Source organism: Lagopus leucura, unplaced genomic scaffold (assembly GCF_019238085.1).
Source record: "Lagopus leucura isolate 7727_CA_CO unplaced genomic scaffold, USGS_WTPT01 Super-Scaffold_100009, whole genome shotgun sequence".
In the NCBI taxonomy this organism is placed as follows: domain Eukaryota; kingdom Metazoa; phylum Chordata; class Aves; order Galliformes; family Phasianidae; genus Lagopus; species Lagopus leucura.
In genome coordinates, this window is record NW_024962266.1 from 8438612 (window position 1) to 8465183 (window position 26572).

At 37.7% G+C, this 26572-nt stretch overlaps 1 long non-coding RNA gene across 3 annotated transcripts in view; it reads right to left on the reverse strand.

Annotated features, from left to right (window-relative positions):
- Window positions 1-638: 638 nt before the first annotated feature.
- LOC122181556 overlaps window positions 639-26572 on the reverse strand; it is a 63407-nt gene continuing 37473 nt past the window's right edge. Inside the window, exons 3-6 of one of the 3 annotated variants that reach the window (XR_006179476.1) lie at window positions 2277-2381; window positions 1651-1722; window positions 1498-1569; window positions 639-1413 (exon numbers count right to left, since the gene is read on the reverse strand). This is a non-coding gene — a long non-coding RNA (uncharacterized LOC122181556). Of the gene's footprint in view, window positions 1414-1497; window positions 1570-1650; window positions 1723-2276; window positions 4907-26572 lie in introns of all 3 variants that reach the window. The other 2 variants (XR_006179477.1, XR_006179478.1) reach the window with 2 other exon arrangements.

The window sequence follows — 26572 nt, forward strand, 5'->3', positions numbered from 1 at the left end:
ACCTCAGGAGACTGGATTCTTTGCGAATAAATATCAGAATGAAAAAAATACTTTTCCCAACCATTGATTTTTAAGTACTGTCTTAACAATTCCAGGATTTTTTTTAAATTCATTTGTGTGCCTCTCTTTGAATAACAGAGTTTTTAAATAAAAATGGAGTCTTGCGTGTGATTTGAGGGCTGATCTCTTTCATTATTTAAGTAGTTATTATTTAGCTAGACTGTTCGTATGCAGTTCATGAAGCAGGTAGAAATGTTTCCTCCCATGATAGCTCTGATGGGTGCACTCTATTCCAGTGCTGCGTGGTGAAAACTGCATGTGACAAGCAAGGACAGTGAGCTAGAGCACTGCATAACTGCAGTGCTGAAGTTAATGTGTAAATAATGAAACTGAGTATTGTTAATAGACCCCAGCTTTTTTAAGAAGAAAATAGGAACGTTATGTGATTGCCTAAATGCTAGAAGCAATTCTCTTTATTAAAATGGTGCTGTGTGAAGGCTTGCACTTACCTTGGATGACTTCTGAAAAGTAGAAATGCAGGCTGGGCTCTATTTTTCCAACTTGATTATACAAAAGTTTTAAGGAAATAAGGACAGAGCAGTGAGCTTTAATTATACTTTTATTTTTTCATTAGTGATAGCAATACTGAGTGTGACACAAGCACCCAGAGTTTAGAGTAATTTTGCAATTTAACTAGTGTTAAATACCAGGAATACATCTATTTCTGTAATCTGACCATTAGAAAAGGCAAATGTAGTAATGCTTACTGTCTGGTACCATTTATTTAGGTACGTAAGATCACTGTCATGTAAAACTACTGAATCCTTTATTTGATATATTTTGTCCATGCCTCTGAATTCTGACTCCTGTTTCTGGTTTTGTCTTGACAATTATAGAAGAGACTTCTGTAAACTATTCCATAATACCTAGTTAAGATAAGATTTAAATACCCTTTCCTCTTATGCTCAGTCCTGAAGAATACATATATACAACTCTCTGTGTTATTACTCGTTTCCACATACAGACTGAACAAGATAGTTTGTTTTCAATGATGCCAAACCCTGTGGGGGTGATATTCCAGAAATGTGCAGTGGTTTTGTTTTTTAGTCAACATAGTTAAATACCCTTAAAAACAAACAAGTGAAAATAGAATATCCTCATTTATTTTTTGACCAGAAAAAATGTAACCTATAAGAAATGTCTGCTTCTCACTATTCCTTTCAGAGCTGACGTTCCTCCCAATTGCACCTGTAAAATGTGGGGCCACAGTTGCATTCATTGTTCAGTGAGCTTGTCCACATAGTTAAACCCACCGACAGCAATGAATGTTGATTGTGACCTTTTTTGTAAAGCATGGCAGAGTAGGGGAGAAACCTCATGTGCTGGTTAGGTTTCTATCTTCGGTGTGAAGGCCTGAAAGCATGAAGTAAGGAGGAGGATGGTTAGCTGGAGGGTACAATCAACGGTCGATGGTTTTCACTTAAATTCCAAACTCACCGACAGCGTTGAATGTTCACTGAAGCAACCACTACAAGAGAACTCCATTGACTTGACAGCATCCTTAAATGTCTGAAAGGAGGGGGGGAAATCAAAATTGACACAATTATTTTCATCAAACAGATGATGTAATTTCAGTCATTGTTCTCTTACCAATACCAGCACCCTTCTCTCTTTCCCATTTCCTTCTTCGTGCATGGAGCTGGCAGCTTCCCAGATGTCTTCCTATGAGAAGAAAAGGTATTTCATTTATTCAAGCTTTATGTAAGTAGTTGGTCATCCAGGCAGAAGTGGATTGGTTAATGTCCATGTTACAAAACTGAACTTCATAGCAAACCGAAACATAAGGTTTCACCTGTGTATTAACAGATCCTGCCAAGAATATTGTGAAGCAGTGTTACAGTTTATACTGTGCCCAATAGAGTAAAAATATAAAGTAAGCAGAGTAAAATCTGCCAATATTCACCTCTTGATGAGTTTACATCAAGGTTTGGTGACCTAAATTTCTTTTTATGTTTTTTTTATGTGGCTACACACTGTTTATGTCCAGAAGTTGCTCATTACAAATTGAAGTGCATAACAATTTCCACAGTAGCAGAAGCTTTTTTTTCCAGCATCTGAGCTTTCCGACTAAATTTTCCTCATATTTTTTTAACACTCTATATACACATATATATTTTTTACACACACAATATGTATAGATTACAATTTTAATGTTTTACAGGAAGAATTTCTGAGGCTATAGCAGAAGGCACAAAATGGTAACACAGGGATTTTACCTTCCTCATGCTTGTTAGCAGTTCTCCTGCAGAAGGTTGTTCTCTTGCAGCTTTGTTGGTCTGAGTTCCTTTAGTTGGGGCTGCTCTTAGATTACTGCACTGAAACTGTGAGTGATTCATTGGCTTCTAGGAGCTACTTGTTAAATCTTTTACCAGAGGACAAGCTAATCTTGTACTCTCTCATTGCTTTCTGCACTTAAAGAATATTTTATAAAGATTTTTATTTGTTAATTTTGTTTATAGTATCATAAAGAGAGGTAGGACCAAAAGACTTCCGGTCGTAAATATGATGCCTTGCATATTTTATTTTTTAAACAAATGCTGTGATAAGAATTTGGTTGCATCTGTTTTTTTTTTTTTCCAACAAATTGCTCTTGTACAGATAACTGTATTTCTGTCAAATACATCTGAAGTATCTCAAGAACAGAGGCATTAATATATTCTGCTGGAGAACTACAGAAGAATGGAATGTAAAGAATTTCTCCTTTCTGTAGATTTTTTTTATTTAGGAATTTCAATGTGATCATGAGTATCTGTGAGTTCTAGTTCCAACCAACTGTGGCAGAGAAGCCCTTTCCTCCCTTTTTTTGGAGCTGATTCAGCAAAAGATGTTTGCTCTTGATATTTTAGGTCTGAAGCTTGATTTTATATTTTTTTTTCCCCATTTATTTGTACTGTCCATATCACAATTCAACCCCATGGATGTAGAGAGAAAGGGAGTTCTTTATGACAGATCTTTATAAACTCTTCAACTGAACAGTCTTTTGCACATCTGCATCTGTTCAATGTTGTTCTAGCAAAAAATATATATATGGTCACTTGTGTTTCACATATTCCCTGTTATAAGCTTTCTTCCTCTATGCCATTTCTTTCAGTATTTATTCCTATGGTCTTGTTCCCTGCTTCCTTCTGTCACATCATATTTCAATATGAGGTCTGGCCAGACTGATACCTGGCAGTTAGGATGGGGTGTAAGGAAAAGAGAGGAGCTGTGTAGAGCTCGTGGCTGGATGGATTGCATCTTAAAAGGAATTGCTTTCATGGGTTGTTATTATTCCCTCCCAACCCTGTAATGGGAAAACCTCAGTATTTCCTTGGTTACCTAGCTGCTGTTGAAGTGGGCTGAAACTTGTAAGTACAAAAACACAAAAAAGTATTCCTGAGCTCCAGCCATCATTCATGATGTGTGCAGGTTATGCAGGGTAAAAATGCTTTCATCTTCTCTCATCTGGTTTTAATTTTAATTTTTTTCTAAATCCCTTACTGGGCTTAGCTAGCTATTACAAATGCCAGCTTTATTTTAAGTTTTATTTCAGATCTGCAGGCTTATGTGAACATTCAGATTGGATGTATGGTTTTTTTATTTAAGGTTAGTAGGTCATAAATAAACCAAAGCACTTTCCTTGCTGTGAGCAATAGGGTCATGGTGTACATGAAATATCGCTTTAAAAAAAATAGGAACCTAACGTGAGTTGACAGAGGTACATGAGGAAGTAGTTCGTTGTGTTGCTGTAAAGGCCATAGGGATTTGGACTGCGAGAGCTGCCTGTTTTAGGAATAGATTAGATATCCTGTCTGATGACCTGTACTTAATTTAAGTGACTGCCTTTGCCAGCCCTTCCAGAGGGCAACTGTGTGAAGTAGAGCATCTCATCTTCAGTTCTTTTCCTTTTCCTCTTCTTGATGGCCTGACCTAAATTGGAGATATGGGTGTTGTGCTGTACAAACAATTACTTCAGTTGGTACGTGAGCTGCATCTTCATTTTTCTTAGTTAGCTTTTCCATTTTGATCTTGTTATCTTGAATCAAAAGACAAATAATCATTGTACCAGTTAATAATGGTAATGAGATTTTTTTATGCAGTATCTTCATGTTTAACAGCTAGCTGCTTTATCTAAATTTATTATTTAGCTCCCACTCCCTACTAAGATGGCTGGAGCTATGAAGTACTGCTCTGCCTTGCTTATTGCTCCACCTCTTCCTTTCTGGTTTCTCCCTCCCTCACATTAACTGCTTGATGAAGTAGAGCTTCCAACAGCTGTTTCAGTATTTTTAACAATTTTACTGCTTGTCCAGCAATGCAGTCCCTTGGAACAAATGTTTAGTTGAACAAACAGATCCCAGTTTGGGAGTTTTCTTACAATTCTAGTTGATGACACCAGTTTTTTTTTTTTTTTTTTTTTTTTTTTTTTTTAAAACTTAGACACTTTATGTGGTCTTACAGCATGGTGGGTTTTTTTGTTTTTCCTTTGCAAGCATTGAATTACGACTGGAAGGTGGAGAGCCGAGACTTTTTCCATAGGCAAAGAGTCACAGTAAAAAAAAACAAAAAACAAAAAAAAGCTGAAATTCAGGGTTAATACTCATCTTAAAAAGTTATCTCATGGATATAATTCTTGGCTACTTCTACTTGCCCTCTCCCACAGCCCGTCAACAGGCTTCCAGTCATACACTTGGGAACAGGATGTAATGTGATGTATTTTTAATTGTCACTGAAGGGAGTTCCAATGCAAGTGCCTAAAAATAACTCTAATGCACATGGGGTCAGGCTCTCAGTTAATGTAAACTGGTGCAAGTCCATTGAAATCAGTGGCATCTGCCTTTCCACCAGCTGGCACCTGGATGCTCCTCTGGAAAAAAAAATGAAGTAGAATGATCACTCATCAGTTTCTATCATCTTTTCCTTTTTTATTTTTCCTGTTTATCTTAAGCTATTTTTAGATGCTAGATCCTCATGTTGCACCTACGTTTTACCTGCAGTAAATGAACAGTGGTACTAAATCTCACTGTGCATTGACAGTGCTGTGCTTCCATCAAGAGGAGAAGTTGAATCCAGCTGACTATTGTTATTAGAGATTCAATTTATTCGTGGATGTCTGAGTTTTATACCTTGGAAATAAAGACTGTACAGCCATCAAAAGGAAGGCCTTTACCTGACAGAATGAAAAGTGTTCATTTCTTCTTTGATCTTAAAACATGCGAGAAGAGAACTCAATAACCTTTCCTGTAATATAAGACTCTAATTGTATTATACAAACACTAACTGCAGTTGTTTCTGCAGTTGGTTGAAGCACGGCTCCTAATTATTTCTGCAGTAATGCTAAAGGCCAGCGTTTTTCAGCTAGATGATCAGATGGTTTTGTGTTGTGTCAACCTATGGAAACGTGGTAACATCTTTGTAAACCTCTGGGCAAAGATGTTTCAGGGAGCATTTACTGGAGTATAGCTGCTTCTGGAGGAGACGAGCAGCTGTATAATATTTCAAAGTACTCATGCTTGCCGCCCCAGTCAGGAGAGAATGCTGCAGTTGTACATAATGGTATGGAGAAATCTAAAGTTACGCAGAACTAGCCATATTCTTGACTAAAGGAAAAGAAGGGGAAAATCACGTGGCACGCAGGAAATGCTTTTCAGAGATCCAAAACTAATACCGAGGCGGCTCTTAAACCAAACCAAAACTTCTGCGATACGCATACGTGTCACAGGGTAGTATGCAAACTTTTGGGTTCTTCTGTAGTTCTGCTGGCCCAGAAACCAGTACATCTCTAAGCCTGCAAGCTCACGTGCTTGTAGCCTTTAACTAGGCTGCTGTCAAAAAAACTGACTGCTTTTGAGGTAAAAACTGTCAAGTAATACTGTGTGTACAGGACAGTTTGAGGTGAGATGCTCATTAGCCAGGCTAGTTTAGGAACAGAGCAAATGTGAGGAGCAGTCATAATATTTGTTCAAATACTTAACTGTACTTCCAAAAATAATGTATTTAGGGTTTGAAATTATTCTTTGCTCACCAAAATTTTTCCTGATTACTGTTTCATTAAACTTTGATTTTAAAACCCCCTCAAAATCAGAATTTAATGTGAAAATACTCAATGCAATATGATTTTGGTTGTTTTTGCTTACTGCATTATATAACTGAATGAAAATTAATTGCTATTTTTATTTATTAGATCACAATTGCATTCTTATGTTCTAAATGTACTTTTACATCTGAGCAATTGAACCAGACTGCAATTTGAGTGAGTATTCCTTCATGTTAGTCTTATTTGAGGACATTTTTCCAGCATGGAGGATTGCTGTGCTGGACCTGTTAACTTTGCTTTGTATCTAAAGCCAAGAAATTGGTGAATATATTCTAATACTGCATGCCGTTTTCCAGTCCTTTTGGACAACGGTTCTCCATTTTTTTGTTACTGGGACATGTTACTATTTATGGAAGATATACACATATTTCTATGCTCATAAATCATATGTAAGCATCTGTTCTTTAGATCAGTAGATGGAGATTTGAACTGCTTTTTACATTAATATCCATGAAGCAATGCTCACTGACATTGTGCTTAAATTTTAATATTTTAAAAAATATCTCAGTGATGTAACTTTGGATTTTTTGATATAGCAAACAGTCTTACATAGAGTTCCGAGTTGCCTGTACCCAAGAATGTCTAATAGAGTGGCAGGATAGATGGGGCAAACATTACAAACAACATGATCAACTTGGCTAAAACACAACAGTTCTGTTAGTACAACTCTGTACAATGTACTGCTTTTGAAGGGAATTTCTTACCCTCCTCTGTTTAAACAGGAACCCTTCCCTTATTTCTTGAATCTGTGTTGTGTGTAGAGACATACGCTTCTGTATAAGTACTGTATATTTTGCACATGATCCTGCAGACAAGATTTGAAGGGCAGTAACTGCAAAGCTGTGTTCTGAAAAAATACAGTATGTATGGAAACAAAAGGCTGTGTGCAAGTTAAAATGTAAGATGTGGGAAAGAAAACTGTGTACAATAGGATGTGCTGGATGTGAATTTAAAAAAAGTTTTCATTTTCCTATTTTGGAATCTCAATATTTGTATTTTTTGCATGAAGATTTTTACAGCTATAAGTACAAAAATCTTCAGTATCAATTCCGTTCAGCCTTTATTAGAATCCTAGAACTGCTCAGGTTGGAAAAGACTCTAAAGACCATCGAGTCCCACCGCAACCGAACCATACTACCTGAACTCTAACAACTCTCTGCTAAATCATGTCCCCGAGCACAACATTCCTTATTTCAAGGAAGGATTTATTTCTAGGTAGCAAAAGCTGATTGGCTGCTTTTCACCATCTGCTCCATTGGGTTTCCTTCATGGGAAGGGAGACTTGATATTTTGACTCTGAGTTAATAAGTATCAGCAATGGCAACTGGGTTTTCATAGGATGAAATTCTGTCTAAAAACAGGAATATATTTTGTATTACTAAAAGGTATTAAGTCTTATTGCAAGTTGCCTTGGTCTTTGCTTCTCCTCCTGATTTCTACAGGAAGAGGAAAAAATCAAAACCCAACCTTTATCAAAACAGCAACAGCAAAGAAGGAAAACCTGCTTCAGTGCAGATGATGTGATTTACATCTTGAGTTTTCTGGTCTATTTCTGTACAGCATTACCTTTTAGGTTCTTCACAGTGATTATGACAGACGTATATACTCAGAAAAACGTGACTGAGGTTTTGAAAACAGTTTTTGTATTCATGCTTTTAAAATAGAAAAATTTCATCAGCGTTTTCATTTTCTTTGGAGGCGGGTGCTGCTTTTGTGAGAGTTAGCTTTGGGATCCTCCATATGCCTGTACTTAACACAGCCAGAACAGAGTGCAGTTGCAACTGGCTTTAAATATCCCATCCCCCTCTTTTTTTTTTTTGTTTGAGTCACTATAGGAATGGACTGTCAGAATTACCGAATTCAAATAATTATGGTCCTGCTGCACAAAGTTTCTTTTGATCAAGAGCAAGTCATTTGAGCCTTAACATTTAGTGGGTAATACTTAGAGCCTCATAAAAGTGTAGTGATGGCTGATATCTCATAGTGCTTTGAACATGTGAAGTGCTATATAAACAGTATAGGGCTATTGCACACAACTCGAGCTATTAGCATTTGAGGCACACTTCCCCAGGCCCTTAGAGCAGGAATTGTGTCCTCACTGGAAGAGAGGCACCTTTTAAGGTTCTGTGTCTCTGCTTTGTTTAAACATCAGGAACTTCTTACGTAGCACGTAGATATGGAAAATATATATGTGTACACGTTTTCAAATGCTGTGTTTATCACACAGTACTAGCAAAAGGCAGAAGATATCCAGCTAGAACTGTTATTGTGCAAATGTAAGGATGGCAAATCGCTGCCTGATGACAGTATCTGCTTTGCTGTAATTATGTTTTGGGGTTTTTGTGGGTTTTTTCCTTTGCAAAATTTCTATATGCCAAAATACTTATTGCTGACAAACTCAGTATTTTCCACATATACTTTAAAATGAGATTGTGCTTCAAATTCATCCTTGAAAATACCAGCATGCTTCACAAACGTTAAACCACAGATTCAAGACTATGTTGAGAACTTCATGGATGACTATGTATAAATGCTGGTGAAATAAAATTAAGGTATGAACTGAAGAAAATAGAGGGGCATTTGCTAGACAGGCAATGTAATGTCCATCTATGAGTGGGACGTACTGCTCAGTTTGGAACAAAGTTTTCTTAGGGTAGTTAGAATTGCTGGTTTTGCTTTGTTTTGACTGTCCGTTGCATGGTCTGTGTGCTTTGATAAATAAAGGCTGCTGTTTAGGATGCAAAAGATACGCCTGTCTTGCAGTCACTTCACTGTGCATCCTGGGGCAGTAGAAAGACTCGTGGCTTCTTCTGGGAGAAGAGGAAATGCCTTGAAGTCTTTTTATGCAAGTCATTGCTGCGGTTTAAAAGAGCACAACAGTTTCTGGCCCATAGTTAGCGTAATATGCTTTTTGCCTTCTGGTAGTGCAGCAGCAGAGACCCTTCTAAAGAAGTGCTTTTTCTACTTTTATTTTTCTTATTTTTTACAGTCTTGGGCTTAGGCTTTTAGGCATGTTAAATGATCTAAACAAGCTTTGGATTTTTGTTACACAAGTTATGGATTTGTGTTACTGTTATCTAGGAAAAACCATTCAAATCAAACATGCTATTGACTAAACCCTACAAAGCTCTGAGTACAGCATAAGCTCAGACTTGGAAGGACTGGGCACACAGCTGAAATGGTTAGCATAGCAAAACCCATTGCAGTACAATTACTTGTACTAGATCCAATGATTTACAGCATGGGTGAAGCATAATCCTCATGTTCATGAAGTTAATGCCTAGTTCATTTACTGTTGTTTCCCTATATATAAAGACCAACGCACAAAACACTTGTTTTCTACTCTGGAAATTGTGTTTTTAAGTATTGTCTAAACAAAGCCCACAGCAAAAGTTACAGGATTGCAGGAACTCTTATAAAAGCTTATCTATTTTGTTGAAAATTGGTACGCTCATAGTGTTTTCCATTTGCCTGTACTATTGTGGCTGTCCCAGCATCCTCATCCTTGTCCCTGTTCAGTTCAGCTGCCTTTTGAAAATCACTTTGTGCTCCAGTGACCACTTTAAACTTTCTATTGATAAAATTAAACTGGACTCTTAATTTATTTTTCCAACAGAAAGTGCGAGTTGAAAGTGGTCATTAGCCCAAAAACCTACGGTGAGAGCAAAGATGATTTTATTAGGAAGGGAGAGTGATGTTTAATCTCTTTTCTGTCTTTCAGACCCTTTTTTGTGCTAATTTCTTATCTTTTTTTGCTTTCTCCCCTTTCCCAGTCTCCCAGGAAATGCAGTTTCTACACACTTTCCTGAAGTTCCCCTCTTCCAGCCCCACAGCAGTGAGGTTTCCCTCTTTGTAGTTATCTGCTGCAGGAAGAGAGAGTAAACCAGGAGGAGGGGGAGGAAAAAAAGCCAAGTTTTTGGGAACTTGGCTGAAACTGATTCATGAATCCAAATTCTGTCTACAAAAACTGTGGGAGATACACTAGAAGCTTGGCAATAAAGTAAATGACAGAATCAGATGAGGGAAAATATGTATAGCCAAAGGATGTGGGGATTATTAAAATATTCCCTTTGCTTCACATGCGCTTGTGTGTGTTTTAACAATGCACATAAACACACAACACAAGCAGTAGAATGTGATGGGAGGAAAGAGGATTTCTCTTTCTTTTGGAGACCCAGGGCTATCAGTTATAGCAGTCTAGGGCTATAGTTATACATCTGTTACATCTAAAAGTCCCAAACATAATAGAAATGTATTTCCACACAACCGACTCTTGCTCTTTTCCAGTTCTGAGTATATTTAAACAGCTGGTCTGTACTGGTTAATAGTATGTCAAAAAAGATTCCAATGCAGGCAGCACCTTTAGTGAAAGCACTAGGTTTAGAGATCAGCCACTAATAAAACCATTGTCAGTACAACCATAGGTGATGCTGGCTGTTCTGAAAGAGTGTGGGGGTTTCTGTTGTGAATTATATTTTGATTTTGTTTGTTGTGGTTTTTTTGTTGTTTTTAACATCTTTACCTCATGCTATTTCCAAAACCCTTCTAAAGGCATCTGGGGAGTTTGATTCAAATTACTATGCAGCGTAAAGGTGTTCTATTTGTATTTTTCTTCAGAAAACTCAGGATAAAATTCCATTCAGTGGGAGGGCTCTATTGCTTAAATCCTATATAAACTCTGTCTGAACACCTAATGCAGAGATATTAAGCTGGCTTTTAGCAGATACAGTGAATTTCATTCTTAGTGAATGACCCAGGTGCTAAAAGCTATGGCTGAAAGTGCTAGGTTAAAAGCACAAGTCAGCTAGGTACATAAATATTACATGGCTACATCTTTAATGGGTTCCTGTCGTAGACATGCTTTGTTTTAAAGATTTCCATAACCCTGCTGATTTATTGCGTCTTCTCTAGAAGTATGCCGTTAGCAGGAAACTCGGTTGAAGCGCTTTCAATCATGTTGGAGGATCATTATACTTTCACTTGAATAACTAATTAGTTGCAAGAAATTAACCACTGCTGTTTAGCACAAAAACACTTCCAAAAAGGATTTATTTTTGTTTGGGAAAATGACCTTAGGCGCTTGAGGAGGGGGGCAGAAAGGAGAAATAATGATCTGGCTGTCTTTTAATATAACTTTTGTTTTCAATTCAACCTGACAACAAGCAGGCAGCATAACATGGTGCCTTATTCAGAAAGCTTAGACTTGGGGCAAGCACATTTTAATCTTGCCTGCCACACGAATCTCAAGGCTGACCTCATCCCATTGATTGAAACTGGTTTAAGATTCCACATACCATCCCTTTAGGCTATGTAAGAGAGGATACAAGAAATGAATTACTGAATGGGATGAAAGAAAGAATATAATATGACCAAAGAAAGCATATAACCAGTCTGTTCATGTCACTGGATCTCATTTATCTTGTGAAATGTGGATCATGCTTAACTGTCATATGAAGGTCTAGGATGTATCTTGCATAAGAGTTCAGTATTATTGTCACGTGCTGTTTGCTGTTCGTAGCATCACTAATGTCAGATATAGTGAAGGCAGGAATTAGAACTAACAGCAGTTAAAATACTTAGTGATTTGTCCCACTTTGGGGGCAAAAACTGCAAGGGAATTTAGGAAAAATGGCTTCTGAGATCTAATTTCTTCCCAAAGGTATGAAAACACTTCCACAAGAGAATAAATAAGCTGACTTTATCATGTTTTTTTTTTTTCTCCCTGGAGCTTGGATTTCATTCAAACTATTTGAGAAAGACATATGTATACAAAAATTTGTGAACTATCAAATAGAAACTGAAATTATTGTGCTTGTACAAGTCAGTTCTGTTCTTTCAGTCTTTTCCTTCCTCTGTGCAGAGGCGTTGAATTTCTCAGGTATTTAGAGAGGGAGAAGTATCCTTCAGTAATGTAAGGGCCAAGGTGAGTTGAGGCTTATTGGTCTTTCTCGCTCTCCTCTTCTATATACCTATGCTTGCAAGATTAGAAAATTGTCTTTGGTATGTGTACCTGAGATGTAATTGTACAGAAATGCTGGAAATTATTCAGTGTAAAAGGAGTCACTGTGCTACTGCTGTTATGCCAAACTCCTGCTGAATTAAAAAAAAAAAAAAAAAAAAAAAAAGGGGTAGCACTACCACATTCCTATAATAGCTTTGTTGCTTTTTCCCTCTCCTGTTCTTCCAGTGCTTACTCTCAAACCAGTATCTTAGATGGTGTATCTGAAAGTTAGGAACAGAATCTTATTAAGGTGTTTACAATTCTATTAGGTTGCCTACATAGTATAAGAGTTTTCTGAAAATATTTATTTGAACCTATTTCTTGTTGCGTGGATGATTGTTCTTTTTTCCTCCTCCCTAGATGAGATTTGGATTTTATTGGCACGTGGTAAGACATTAGAAACAGGAAGGTCATGGCTGAGTATTTCTGGGGAAGGTCTGCATATGTGCTTACTGGGGAAACTAAGTTCATGTGGAATAAAACAACAGAGCTCTCCTCTAAAAAGAGGACATAAGCAATGCCATCACATCCTCAGTCAAATGCATGACAGCGATTTCTTTTTGAGAAGTTACAGTGCAAACAATTTCAAGTTGGACAAGCTGCCCCCAAAACAGGTCAGCAGAAACATAGGAGGCCAAGAGTTTGTGTGCGTTTGCACACGTACAAGCTGCTTTGCTTTAGGATACTTATATGAGAGCTCACTGAGGGGGAAAAAAGAGAGAAGGGTTTCACTTTCACTAATAGTTGCTGTCTTGAACAGTTTCAAACTCTGATTTTTACTTCTGCTTGCTGTTCAGATTGGGATCTTGAAACTCATTTCCCTTTGGGTTCTCTCCTTCACGTCACACACTCTGTGGCATCAGGTGTCCCTATGCAGAGAAAATATATTGTCCTTCATAGCCTTGTATAATCAAAAGAGGTGGAGAGTAAGTAGTCTAGAAAGAATTAAATATCTAGCAAATATGACAAAGGAAAACATTGAAACAGAGTTAAAACACGTAGGCAGCAATGCTTCCCTAGCATTCCAACTTCAGTTACTGGATGAAATCACAACATATGAAATCCATCATGAATGAAGGAAGCAACAGCAGAAAATGATTCAGTACAGACTGAGTATGCCATGCCAATATCCTGGGGAATAAGCAGAGAAATAATCCACCTCAAGCAACGTGGATTGTAACTGTAATGGTTGTTCCTATTTATTCCATTAGGAAACTTGTTTGTATTAGTTTTGGGTAACTAATTTCCTGTAGCTGTGTGTACACATGATTGAAAAGATGAAGAAAATGAGAAAGTGGGTTGGGTTGGTCACAAGTCTGAGAAATGTCACCTAGGTTTGGGCCTATGCTGCTGGATTAGTAACAGAAGTGCATTTCAGGTGCTCGGTTAGGACAGACAAATGGGAAGAATTTCTCTGCATTGACTAAAAAATCTCAGTTGCGGATAGTGTGCTTCTGATGGACCATTCGGTACGGTCCAGTATGGTGTATTTATTTTTTTTACAAGCCTCTTCCCTTTAAGGACTGATTTAGTTTGTCGTCTTTCATGGTCTCTCAAAGTGCAAGTCTGTAAACACATCCTTGTGTGTGCATAAATATATTACTGCCAAACTTTAGAGTGCAAGAGTAATCAGAGTATGCATCTCACCACTTAGTTCCATTTTGACATTTGGCAGTAAAACAAGTCTGCTTTTCTCAAATGATCAGCAGATTTCTACACAGACTTGGTGGGTGATTAGTTGTGGTTTCTGTAGTTCAAAATTCCTGAGTATAGTGAAAGGCTACAAATGTGCTATCTTTACGGTTATGGACTTGCTAGAGCTTTATAATTCTGAAAGAAAATAGGGATAATTCTACTGATTAAAAAAAAATCCTGTACCTTGCAGATTATGCTGTCTTGGGAAAATTAAGAACTAACCATTTACGTTGCATTACGGCTTTCTTGTGCCTAAAAAATTTGATATATATTTTATAAAGGTTTTTTCACAGATGTATAGTCAGAAGATGAACTATGCCCTTTGTCTGCATTCTTTTGGCTTTGGCATTCTGCCCAGTATTTAAACCCCACTCCCACCGTTTTCTGTGTATATACATATACATGTATTTTATATAGAGATGAAAGTAAGTTGGGGGCTTAGGTCCTGGTCGTTCTCATTCATTTTTTGTCCTCGTTTAGAGCCTGTGTATAACACTGATATTAACTATTCAATCAGCATCTTTGAAAAGAGGCTGCCAGGTTCCTGATGCAGAAAAGCTAAATGGTGCCAGGAATCATTCACTCTGTGCTAAATATTGCTGCTGGCTCCTCTCTCTGTCTCTCAATCTGTGGATATCTAATCCTCTGCTCTTCACTGTAAAGATGGCAGGATTTAAAAAAGAAAAAAAAGCCATCTGAATTTGCTGTTATGTAACAAACATCTTGCCATCCTGCGTGGTTAAAGAGTTGAACTGGACTGAAATGGTATCAAGGTCTTATTTAATTTCCTTTGGTATTTTATACTGTATGTAATGTCTTCATGCTCACCTACCGTGGTACTCGACATTCAGTTCTTCCCCCTTGCCAAGACTTGTGTTTAGTGAATTTGGAAATTCTATTTTAATCAAGAAGCGTTTTGCTGCCAATCAAGTCTAAATAGCAACACCAAACTGCTTTGCACATGTAACACACCACCAACCAGCAGAATATCTATGAAGCCGTTCAGCTGCACCCTGCTTCTACCACAGAGATGATATCTATGCACAGTTGGCATACTGAAAACTGAAATGGTGGGATACTAAAAACGAAGCTCAGAACAAGTAATGCTAATGTGCCAACAAATCTCTACAACCATGAATGTCTCTTTATTGCATTTCTAGTTTCTAGAAGATCTTTGGATCCTTAAAAGAAATATGGATAAATATGATTGTATAAAAAAAAGAATAAGTTTTCCAGTCACACTTACAAGTAAGCAAATTATTTATAGTGGTCACTTAAAACCACCATAAAAAGATGAGCATGATGAAACCTTATCAAGCTGCATTATATTCTTAAAATATATGCCGCAGCTAGCTTAAGTGCTAGCCCAGTCTAGCTAAATTAATCACCTGTCCTCAAAAGCCTTATTCAGAGTTTATTTCACAAGGGAGTTGCCCAAAGGCCTTGGTTGCCAGAACATCTGTCAAATGAGTTTCCCAGTGCCTGGGTCAGATTGGTGCTGGCCTCCCTTGAGTACTGGTTGCAGTCACCTGCAGCTCCCTGCCTGGCACTTCTCCTGCTGCAAGCAGCCAGGTATTGGAGCAAATGCCCAAGACAAGGGAGGCTGGTGGCTCAGTTACTGTGCTGTAGCTGGACATACTCTTTGCCTCCAACTGAATATTCAATTGCTCTTTGCAAAGTGCTGAAACCAATGGAGAAAGCATTTGAGAGCATTCCTTGCACTGACATACCAAGTAGTGGATAGGGAGTAGATTTGTTTTCAAAATCTCATTGGTGCAGTTGGAATTTGAATTCAGGTCCTCCATGCCTTGGCTGTGAAAGCTATTTCTTCAAAGGAAAGCAGCAAAAACTGCTTATTCCTTTGCCAGTTGAGAGAAAAGTTAGTGAGTTCTTCCTAACGGTAGAAGGCAGCAACACTAAATCCAGGCCTTTGTGGCTGCAGTTCTATACCTCTTGACTCTCATTTCCCTGGTGAATTTAGGAGCTCTTTCAAATCTGCTGGTTTCTGGCAGTCCTCTTATGTGCGCAGTTCTCTATGCAATATACGTTGCTGCCTAGATATAAATCTCAATGGGTATGTGGCATATAGATGCTTGGAAGGTAATTGCGGTGTTTGGTAGCTTTTGTAACTTCAGTCTTCGTTGCACTAATATGTGTTCAGGACTTCATTTTGTCTTCTCTTTATAATGAAAAAGATGTAATGATTATGAGTTTGATTAAGCTGACTCGTCTTATTCTTTGCTGGCTGTTCTGCTTTCCTCTTAGGCATAATTTGATGTTCCTTTATGCTGAAGTGACAGCTCCTGGTGATGCGTGACAGTACAGCCAAGAAATCTGTACATAGGATGCGTCTTCTCCTGCTGGATAGTTCTCCAGGAAGGGATTTAGCAGGTAAATCAGAATTTAAAAGTCTGTTTCCATTATTTAAAGAATTTAGCTTCATCTGCAAATTCTAGGCACCTAATTTAGAAAAATAGATTAATGCAAGTGACTTCACTGGCTGAAAATGTTAATATCTGAGTTTGAGGGTTTAAGAAGGGTTTTCAGTATGTAAATTAGATTTTAGCTAAGCTACACCAAAAGCAAACTGGAGAAGTTAAAAGATTTTTTATATGGAACTTTTGGTTTTTATTTCTGCTTATCATTCTGCCAGCAAGTAGTTGGCCTGGATGAAGAGAGCATGCTGTCTTACAAGATCTTCATCCTAGTAAGAGTGATGGGAAACAGCTCTGGGATAAATTACTTGTTTTAAAATGATTAATATGGAGAATTACTAGTGTAGGACTGGTTTTCTCTTACACCTTGCTGATTTAGAAAGTTGAACCTTAAGTATTTTGCAGTTTTCTTCTACTCTGAGTATGTCAAATATAGTCTACCTTAAAAAGAGTTTTTCCTTTTTACCAAAGAACTCTTAATAGACTTCAAAAGGAATTAACTGTGTTTTGAGCTTCCTTATCTTTGTTCACCTCCTTGAATATGTTGTAAATCTATTACTGAAATTTTATGCTAATATTTCTTGGTCTTGTTTGCTCCTTCATAAGGTCAGGTAATCAAAAACAGTCCACATCTCTCTTGATGCCCTTGGGGATTCTTGGAAAAACTGGTTAGAAAAAAGTGCAATGGTGTGATCTTGCTGACTTGTTTGATTTCTCATTCATTATATTGAGACAGTGAGGGTGAATAAATTCTGGGTTATGTAAAATAAGACAAGCATGGAAACATGGAAAACATGCCTATTCTTGTGAGAGGTGTGCTGTGCAACAGCTTATGAGCTGCGGTTGGAGAGCTATTCTGAGTAAGATGGATGCTGCCTGTGCAGGCCTGGTAGGGCTACTGATTGCTGTGTTTTTTCATCCCTGCACCTTCCCTGCATCTTGTCCCATCACTGCAGCACTGTTGTATGTTATCTCCCATGGAATTAGTGGGATTTCTATTCAGTAGGGGCATATAGGTTGGAAACAAAAGCATGCCTCCAGTTGTACTTCAATGATAAAGCTCAAATACGTTGCAAATTTGTAGTGCAAGATGATAAAATGTGTCTGTATTTCTTTTATATCAGATGTAGAAACTTGATCATGAAACTTGATAATGTTTTAATTGCTAGGGATGTGATTTAAAACGTGTGTCAAAATCTGCAGTTTAAAAAGTGATCTCTGGACAAACAGCAAATCAGTTTGTGCATTATGCTAATTCATTTATACACTAGATAGTATCTGTGGCAAATCATCTGATTATAAAAGTAATTATTAAATTTATATGGAAACTCTAATATGTTATCTTAAATTTCGTTCTCATTTGTTTAATTTTCATAACATAAAATCTACAACAGCATTTTAAAATCATGAGGGTGGTATCCCTGCTACAAGCTTCTCTACTGTCCCATGAATTTGATTATTAGAAGTGAAAAGCCCAGAGAGGACTTCTTGTTTGTATTTCATTGTCCCATTCAGTTCCATCATGTGCAAGAATATAGCTGCTTGATACTTGAAAAGAAGCAATTAAAATAGGTATGGCTGGAGTTTTGAATATATGAGGGCTGCTCTGAAAGTGATGCCTCCTATCTTATTATGTTGGCCCATTATGTTGACAGCAGAGGTGGATGTTGATGGTAGTAAAGGAGAGGCTGAACCTTCCCATCAGTTATTCAGTTACATTTTGTTGCTGTGTGACAGACAGCAGCAGAGGGGCAGTCTGACAAAGGCATCTGACATAGAAGCGCATATGAAACTAAGGTGTTATTGAATTCCTACACGTGGGAAAAATTGCCTTCATTTACATTCATCAATGATTACTGAATGCTTATGGAGACAAAGCAGTGGATGTGAGCACAGTGAGGCCGTGGGTGGTGTTTTTCAGCAGTGGCAACAGCAGTGTGAAAGACAAGCCATGTTCTGGGTGATCATGCAAAGCTGTCACACCATGAAATGAAGAACATCTCGATTAGTTCATCTGGGCGAATCGGTGGATTAGGAGTGGGGGTCTGGGTATTGAGCTGAATATAAGCTTCAGTGTATTGGAAACAATAGTGACAATGTTGAAATATTGGAACATTTGTGCCAGATGGGCACCACGAATGTTCACACAACAGCAGAAAGAACACTGTATGCAAAATTTTCAGGACCTATTGAACCAAAGTGAGGCTGAAGATGACAGTTTTCTGGGTCACACCATTACCAGTGATGAGACTTGACATTAACTCTATGAGCTGAGGTCAAAATGGCAGTCCATGAAGTGGACACTGAAATTTCCCATTGAAGAAAATATGCAAGATATTATAAGCCCTCAGTGGGAAAAGTGATGTGCCTGCCTTCTGGGATAGGAAAGGGATGGTCATTCTGCATTTTCTGTAACCTGGCTAAACCGTCAGTGCTGACTGCTACATCATAATGAGGGCTTGAACTTCCTGAGTCAGGCTGGAGAAGAAGACAACCTTCCTCTTGCAATTCAATCCCACCAGGCCCTGTACCAGTTTGAAGACAGTGGAGCAATGGAGAGCATTGTCAATCTTGGCTGCACTGTCCTACCACATCCACAGTACAGTCTGAATGGATTTGTCACCTTCTGAATTCTGTCTGTTCAGGCCAGTGGAAGATGGGCTGTGTGGGTGTTTTCCTAGCAATAATGTCATAGCAGCTGTGCAACAGTGGGACACTTCTGCTGGTGCCAATTTTTACAACTGAAGCAGCCAGGCTCTTATTCATCACTGGCAAAAATGCAAAGCTAACGGTGGAGACTGTTCAAAAATGGTGTTTAGTAGCTGAGACTTTGCTCTATTGGATAGTTACTATGCTCTTTGTATCTCCTGTATTTTCCACAGACTTAAGTAGGAGGCATTAATTTTAGAATGAACTGTGTATGTAGTCTAACTTAAACGTCTTGCTAGTTTGTAAGAAGGGATACAGAGGGTGCAGATCATTCTCATTTGGTTTTGTTTTGTATTTAAATGCAGTCTTCTCCCTGTTTTTGTGCCACAGTTGTGAATGAGTTTCTTCAGACAATGAAAACAGAACACATCAGTAAGATAGAAAATGGACCAGATATTAGAGAGGATACAGGAGAAAATATTCTAGTATTCATTCAGTAACCTTTCTCTTCTTACACATGAAATGTAAATTACGGGAATGTAGTGGTCAAGTATGAATTGAATGTGTCATGCAATACCATGGCTTTCACAGCAGGTCAGATGTCTGAAGAGAATACCTTGTATTTTTACCATTAGTTGAATGTTAAATCCCTTTTGAACTAAAGGAGCTGAATGCCAAGCGAGAGATCTCTCCGCTCTTGACAATTTTTAAGATTTGGCTATATGAGATACCAGCACAGGATGATATCAGATTTTGCACTGGTTTAGGCAGGACACTGGACTAGCAGATTGACTGGGGTCCTTTCCAATCTCAATTCAGGAATGTCTAATCTCAGCCACGCTGAGTATGCTGCTGTACGGCTTCATGGAACTTAGTCAGAAGCACTTGTCAGTAAAAATATTTCAGACAGTCCAAGACTTTAAAAAGTAGATCTACTTCTGCGTTTTTCTGTCAGCTGTTTGAGAGCTTTTGTTTAAGGAAAAAAGAATGTGGGCTGACATCTTCACATGTCTGCATAACTTTTTGCAGCACCTGTAAAGCGTTTCATTTTGAGAAGGGCTTGGGTAGTTTTATTTTGCTTTTATATTCTTTGTGCAATTGTAATCTTTGGATGAAGTTTAAAACAGAATGCAAAGGAAGAATAGAAAACATAAAATTGTAGGGGAAAAATAGTAGAATAAAACTAGCAAGGTCAGTTGTAAAGCATCAAATACTGCTTTCCTTTGTAATGGAATGATTTCCAAACTGTGAGGGGGGGAAGTATGCTGCTCCCCCACTCCCCATGGGAAAAAATGTAAAAGCTCAACAGATCTGTGGAATATATTCAGTTGCTGTAGGTAATATTGGTAAGTTGGCTACATGCTCAAAAACCTGAATGGATTCCTGATACTTAGCCCCTTTGAGTTGAAACTATACATTCAATAAGCAAAAAATCATTTGCGTAATGATTTCTAATGATTAAGGCATTAGAAATATGTTAATAAAAATATTGTTCAGCTGTTTTTAATAACCTTTTTTTATTTCTTAGTGTAAATACTTCAAAGCACAACTTTGAGTTTTGAATGTTTGAACTGATGAATAGCACATATGTGGAATGGCAGAAAATAGGAAACATTATGAAATCTAGAAATTTCATAAATAATCTCTTCCGTGTTGAATGGAGCTGGCTGTTTTGAAGGCTACCAGCAGGAGATCCCCGGCCCTCCCCATACATATATATATATATATATATATATATATATATATATATATGTTTTGTGACATTGAAACTGCTTTCTTTTAGCTTTTGAGAAGAGAAAGCTCTAAACATAGGGCCAAAGCTGGATTCGGTATGTAGTTCTGTTAATGACTTCATATGAGCTATTTTACCTTTTCAGGATGGTTTAGGTAAAGCTCAAATTCTGTCACAGAACAGTTTAGAAATGAAATATTTGTGTTAAACCTGCTTTGAAAACGCTCTTGCACAACACTATTTGTTGCAGCAAATAACTACACGTGTGCAGGTCAGTACTTGCCTCTAGGAAATAGTGTTCTAGTAGATCTGGAATATAGATTGAAACCACACACTAAAAATACTTGATCAGGCATTTAGTTTAGAAGTTAGTGTAGTGTGCTTCAATTAAACTGACTCCCTAAAAATACCCTAGATATGCGGTTTAAATGCTCTACAAATGGTTTTTCATCTAGCCTGGAATTGTTTGCATCTCTAAAAATTTCGTGAGTGTAAATGGGAGTTTAGATTATGTGATGAACAAAGTATTGCAGTTGTCTGAGTACAAAATTTCTGTGGAGTCTAAAGATAAAATCGTCTCTTGTATCCATTTTTTGGCAGAGAGAGTGATTGATGAGAAGTACAGTATATGAAAGAACAGTTAAAACAGACACACTGACATTATAATAGTGTCTCATCAGATGATGTGGTGTTTTGACTACATGGCTACAGTGGGTCTATAATTTAAATGCCATGAATGGCACAAAAAGCAATAGCATAGAGACAGGAATACTGTAAAGTCTCCGGGTCTGTACTTAGAAGGCTGATAAAATAACCCTTTGAACTTGTGGTGCCAAATATTGTCCCAAGTTACCATTTTTCCATGGGGAAAGCAGTTTTTGTTGCTGTGGAGTTTTATTTCTTCCTTTCCTCTTAACAGACAGACATTCCTGTTTAGATTGCTTGGCTTGCATTGCTACGAAAATCCCAGGCAAGGGAAGGCTGCTTCGTTTTGCCTAATCCATGTCCAGTTCACACATTCAGTACAGAATTCTCTATTGTGAGTAGTCATGACTATGTTTTCTTTGTGCTGTTGGTTTTTGAATGTGCTTCTTTATACTTTCACTGAAGTAGCACACAGAACTAATTTCACCAGAAGCCATTGGTGTTGAGCTGTAACAGAGTTGCACAGAGTCCTGTGACTGCATCCCAGCTATAATATTCCATTTGTTTCCACTCTGCTGTTGTAAAGTCTGCAGTGTTTTAGACTTGTCCTTCCCCTCTCTCTTTTTTTTTTTTTTTCCTTATTCATTTCCATTTTAGATTATAACCAACTTTGTTTTGGTTATTGGACTCAATTGTGAGTAAGCACGTTTCTGTGCCTTTGCAGCAGCCAGACATTTAATGCACCTTAGTGTAATACATGGTGTAATTGTTTGGCAGATTGGACAGTCTTTCCAGATACAGTTCTTGATCTTTGAGGACCTTGCAAAATGTATACAATATGTTAATTGTGAAGTATTTTTAAGTATGTTTTTCAGAAGAGAAGAAATGCTCTGTAAGTGGAACTTGTTTTAAATACTCAATTTCTAGCAGGACACATTATTTCATTATACTGCTAGAATGCAAACAAAAGAATGAAGTCTTTGTAAATTGCATTTTTTCATTTAGACTGGTTCATTGTAGACAAGTGTGGTATTATACAAGGTATGTTAGCTGTTTCCAATTTAGACTAAGTGCATGGACTCTTAAAATATTCACACAGGGCTAACAAATTTAAAATCCACTTAGTTCTGTGAATAAATCAAAAGTAGTAATAATATTTGGTATATGGTAAAGACGTAAGTAAGTAGTTGTTTTTGTTGTTGTTTTTTTTTTTTTTTAAAAAGACTTCTGAAACAAGCTTCAAATTCCAAGTGTGGTAAATACGTGCACATATGTATGCCCTTTTCTTCTCGCTTAAAAAAAAATCATACCTAAAATTCAATGCCTATTTCTCTGCTAGAAAAATAATGAAATTTATCTATTTTACACAGAAGTAAATAAAAGTGAAAAAGATAAGGCTATTGCACTGATTTAGGAAGTTTGGGGTTTAGCAGAAGTTACTTATTGAAATCTGTCTTCATCTGGTATTTGTCATCTGAGATCTCCTCTTCTAACTATTAGAAATTTGCAATAATCAAAATGGTTTTCTCCTGATCCTGTACATCTATATAGCTGCTCAGAATCTTTCAAAATCCATTAATAGGTTTTGAAAGGAAGTCTGACAACTGTAAAAAATAAAGAAATAAAAAAAAAAAATAAACAAAGGTATAGCGGCCAAGTGAAAGCAGCTGTCTTGTGATTTTTCCCTTCTGAATAGGAGTGAAGAAATTTTTAAGTTAAACCACTCTGAATGAGTGCAATCAGTCCTTCTTAGTTTTGGTAGAAGGCAGAGGGAACTCTTCAAAGAAATGTTTAGTGACTTTAAATAAAATGTCTTTGTCCGGAAGTCCAAGAACTGTAACTAGAACTATGCCTGTAAGTAATAAATCATAGAATGGTCTGGGTTGGGAGGGACCTTTCAGATCAATCTAGTTTTAAACCCCCTGCTATACGCAGGGATGTCTCCCTCTAGAACAGGTTGCTCAAAATCTGTAAAGGTGAAGTTTTTTATAAACATCTAATAGAAATTGAAACTGGTGTAATCTTGTAGCATGCTCTAAGGCTTTCCATCTTCTTTCCTGTAAAGATCATTGTTTTATTTACTGTTGTTTTTCAGAAGTGTATAGAGTGAAAAAACTACGTTTTGGGTCTTGGGCCTACAGGTTTTGTGAAAACATGGCTTTTCTTTTTTTAATAGAAACACAGAATGTCTTGGGTTGAAAGGGAGGATCAACTTCCCTTCCCTTCCCCCACAGGCAGGGCTGCCAGCTGCTAGATCAAGCACTATATCAAGTTCCCAGGACCTCATCCAATCTGGCCTTAAACATCTCCAGGGATGGGGCATCTACAACCTATCTGGGCAACCTGTTTCAGCACCTCACCGCTCTCTCAGTGAAAAACTTCCCTCTGACATCTAAGCTAAATCTCCTCTCCTTTAGTTTAACACAATTCTCCCTTGTCCTCTCACTATCTGCCCTTGCGAAGAGTTGATTTCCCTCATATTTATGAACTCCCTTTAAATATTGGAAGGCAGCAATGAGGCTTCTCTGTAGCCTTTTCTTTTCCAGACTCAACAAGCCTGGTTCCCTCGGCCTGTCTTCATAGGGGAGGTGCTTCAGCTCTCTGATCATTTCCATAGCCCTCTCCAACAGCTTCACATCTTTCCTGTGTTGAGGACCCAGACTTGGATGCAGTATTCCAGATGGGGCACCACAAAGGCAGAGTAGAGGGGGACAATCGCGTCCCTTACCCTGCTGGCCACCCCTCTTCTGATGGAACCCAGGGTCCCATTGGTATTCTGGGCTGCAGGTGCCACTGCTGGTTCATGTTAAGTTTTTCATCAACCAGAACCCTTACGGTTCTTCTCAGCATGGCTACTCTCAAGGAGTTCTCCCACTTTGTTTGCATATCTGGGATTACCTCAACCGAAGTGCAAATTCCTCTTACATTTATTGCTAGTTTAATCCTTTATTATCCTGCCAATGTACTTAAGTCTCTTTTTTGTTCCATTTTTTTGCTTGATAGCACAACAGAAATAAACAGTAAAATAAGATTTCTTGAACTTCTAGTTCCTACCTTAGATTTTTTTCCTTGATATGTCACAGGTATCATTATCAAATCCTTTGTGATGAATGTGATTGCTTTTTGTCACTGTCTATTAATAGTCATTAAAACTGCCTAGTGACAAACTACTGACAAATCAAGCACATACAATATTGAGAGGTATGACTTCATGTGCTGAACTTCCCAAATTCTGATTGCAGACTTGTCTCTGCACATAGGTCACAGTTAATCACATTACTTACGTTGAGATGCAGTCCAGGCGTGTGAATATGAGGTCAACTTTTTCTTTTTCTTTTTTTTTTTTTTTTTGGTCTCTCTTTCCATGCAAGATGAAATGAGCTCATGTAACTGTGCTGACAGCATCGAATTTGTATTTGTGAAATGCCGAAAATATTGTTGGAAGTGACTGAGTACCAGAGTTCTGCTTGTGATTTTTGAAAAATGGTGGTTTATAGCACCCATATTGACAACAGTTCGGTTGATAGGCGAGGACTTTTGCCTCATTTTTGAACACCACAGAAAACCAGGATTTACCTAGAAATTAAGCACCTATGCTTAATGCACTCTTTCAAACTACTGGAAGTGTCTGTAAGAATAAGAGCCTTGGAAAGCTTAGGAATATCCTAACATCTTCTCACAAACCAAAGTGCTTGTACTTCTGAGGTGTTGCAGACATGGAGAGAAAAGTCTGGTGTTTTTATTTCGTGGATGTAATCTTTGCCTGTTAAAGTTCCTACTTGTTCTGAGGGGAAAACTCAGAGTAAATGGTGAAGAAAAATTTGCAGCGTATTTGCATCGACTTTCTCCGTATACTTGATCTTAATGGTCTTCCTAATGATCAGCTGGACTGAGCAGAATTATCAGATGATTTTAGGAAGTGAACAAACTTTGAAATGAAAAGTACTTCAGAAATGGTCATATCTTTGCCCATGTTAACAGATGTGAAATTCAGCTTCTGAACAGCATAGGAACTAATTTCTGTCAACGTCATTTATGTTATCAGGATCATAAAACAAGTACTGGACTCCTAACCATGGTGTTATCTATTACTGATATTACTTCAGAGACTCCAAATGGAAAATTTACAGTCTTTAAGGCAATACTGAATGTGCTCTTCAACTGTACTCTGAAAACTACTGTAACAGCATAATCATCAGAAAACAAAACAAAACCAGTTTCTTGTAAAGTGAGTAGTTAATACAAGAAACTAAAAAGCTGAAGGATTAAGTAACAATTTAGTTGAGAGCAGTTAGAAGTGCTAGGAAGATGTGCTGGTCGGAAAAAAATGACAGTAATACAATCTGGTGCCTATAGTCCTACAGGAATCAGCAGAGATGAATGAGTTTTTTTAGTAAGCCACAATCCTGTGACTTAACTGTATGGAAAAGAAACGTGTCTAATGGTGTGCTCGGGTTTTGGAAAAAGCTAGAAGAGGGTATGAGAACCATTATGGTAAAAACTTGATCTTGCCTGGCTGTATTTAGCTGGTGTGGATCAAGGTTGCAAGTAGTCACTTCCCTGTCATACAACACAATTCAGTCAAAAGGAAGTGAATAGATTTTCTTACCATTATTGCTGCAAAACCTCTCTAAGGGACAACATGAATACAAAAGACAACTTAAGAGAAGTAATGGTTAACGTTGTTGCAAACTTTAAGATCAGGGTATGAATTGATGAAAAATCTCTACTCACGAAAAAGGTTTGTCAAAAATAAAATAAATGGTTTAGGTATAGCACTAATTTCCTATTTAAGAGGTAACTTCTGAATAACCGGTGAAATGAAATCATTCTCCATGCTCAACTGAGTTTTAAATTCAGAATGAACGTACAGATTGTCTTCATGGCATGCAAGCATATGATACACTTAGACAACTTTTTTTCTAATAAGTGTTTTGAACTCCAGTTTCTTCAGGAAACCAACATAGCTGTTACTTTTCTGCTAAAAGCTGTGGGTATGTTCTTTAAACTATTAAAACTCTGAGGAGAGCTCAATTCCCTCCTTGATGTAGCAGTGCAGTCCCAGCTGCCATCATGAACTGGATTCCACAAATTCCTGTTCTGCTGTGTGGTGTGGTGCTGTAAGCTGTTGGACAGCAAGGAAATCATTTGGCACTTAGGCTCGAGGGTGTAATAATGACATCTTGAATCCCACAAAGGAAGAATTATCTAGTACCTAAAGCAACATAAGGGGTAACAAAACTAACGGTCCAAACCTTCTATTCACCAAATTTGTTTCT